Source organism: Eupeodes corollae, chromosome 2 (assembly GCF_945859685.1).
Source record: "Eupeodes corollae chromosome 2, idEupCoro1.1, whole genome shotgun sequence".
Classification (NCBI taxonomy): Eukaryota; Metazoa; Arthropoda; class Insecta; order Diptera; family Syrphidae; genus Eupeodes; species Eupeodes corollae.
Window position 1 is genome coordinate 104,246,024 of NC_079148.1, and position 2,069 is coordinate 104,248,092.

The following is a 2,069-nucleotide window of genomic DNA, read 5'->3' on the forward strand; positions in this document are numbered from 1 at the left end:
TTCATTTTCATCATCAGCTACCTTTTTCAAAATTTTGATAGCAAGGTATGGTGCACTTGCTGTACCAAAAGTAACAGTGTTCATTTCAAATATTTTTACATTTGACGTCTTCCTATCTCTCCACAAAATAATTTGATAATATCGGTCTGATTGATTGACGAAAATTTGTCGATACATCTTTTCGATGTCGATAGTGGAATGGGGATTAAAGCACCGCATCATTGCCATCTACCTCTTCCATATGACCAAGCTCTTCATATTCTTTGATGCAGTTTTTGTAGGCTTCAGCCAGCTTTGGATTCGAATCTAGCCTCTTTTCAAGATGTAGAAATCGTCGAAAAGCGTTGAATTCTCATATCGCTGATAACAGAAGAATATATTATCATTTCTATTACTGTCATTCTAAATGATATAAGATGTTGAAATCTTTTTGAAGCTGTTGTACAATTCAAATAAAAAATGCAAAATTCAGGCCCAACCTTGAGCCTTGTATAGTACTTGATATGAAGTGGTTCCCGTTTGATACCTACGAGTTACGACCTCTCTCGCCGCTTGCCTTTTGTCAAGCGCCAATCTCTCCATTAGCTGGTAACTCACCAAATTCGGTTGAGCTCCAGTATCTAACAGGGCCCGTACGGGACCATAATCTTTAACTTCTATCCTGATCATAACTTGTGCCGTCGGTATAAGTGTCTGACCTTCTCTTTCCCTATCAATAAAACTCTCGGAATAATATGATATTGAATTTTTATTAACTCTTTTAAAGTCTGCCCATGACATTCTTTCGCTAGAATCACAGGATTCTTCATCTTAACTATCCTGTCCTCTCGCTCTCCCTTCTTTCCTACTAACCCTCTCGTCTGTTTTCGGGCGCTTAGCTGGGACGACCCCTAGTCATTCCCTTCTCTCTCTGAGTGGCAGTTTGCCGTTTCTTGGACTGCAGCTGAACTGGAAGTGCTGCCTCGCTCTTCTTTCCGCCTTTGATGGGACAAAGCTCGGTGTGGTGCATCTGCTTTCCCGGGCACCTAGTGCACGGGCCCTGGAAACAGTCTTTCGGCATGTAGCCTGTCTTCAAACAATTGGCGCAGACCCCTCTCGATTGGACGAATTTGTATCGTCCTGCCAAACTCAAAGCTATAAACTCTGGACAGGTCCATATTGGATGATCCATTGAAGCGCAAGCTTGGCATGGCTTCTTTTTTCCTCCCTTGTTAGCTTTCTCCTCTTTCCACACCCTTGCTAGGGCCTGAGCCGATGTTGATGGCATCGGCGCTTCCCTTCGTCGGACACTCTGGGCACTTTCCAAGGCTGTTGCCCTCTTCTCCAGGAAGGCACATATCTCTCGCACAGTCGGCTGCTCTGAAGTCCTGCTCTCCTGCCACTTGCAGGCCGTTTCTCCATCCATTCTTTCGTGGAGCATGTGGACCACAATCATGTCCCAGCTTTCTGTGGGGATACCCTGGGCATCGTCTCATGTGTTACATTTGACATTCTCTCCAACTCTGCAGCTCGCGGATGCTCCATCAGCGATGGTAGCCTGAATACTGCCGAAGCAGCTCCCTACAGGTGGCGTATTGTCGACTATACACTTCGTTGATGCGCTGCCATGCCTCAGCGTAGTTGCTTTCTGTGAGCTGCCACTCTCCCAGCGTCCGAGCTGCCTCTCCGGTTAAGGAGCCTTTCAAACACACAAACTTGTACGCAGGCGTGATGTTCTTATTGTCGTAGACGGCCGCAAGGAATCTATCCCGGAATCCCTGCCACTTTGTGATGACGCCATCGAATTCCCTTCAGGTGTTTTTCACATTGTGCTGTGAAAATGGCATTGACACCTGTACGGCGACCTACGGCGCGTCCATTCCCTCTCTCGGCGTCAATTCCTTGACCCTCTCCTTAAGTATGGCTGAGGCGCTGAAGTATGACTCCTCGGCCTCCGCCACCTTCCTCTCGACTTCGGCTGTTTTAAGCGGATCGTCCGCTGCTACCAGCCTTCTCTCCATTGCCTTTAGCTGGGCCCACGACTCTGCCAAAGCCTCCAGTCTTTCGACAAGTCCTTCCTTTGGGCAGAC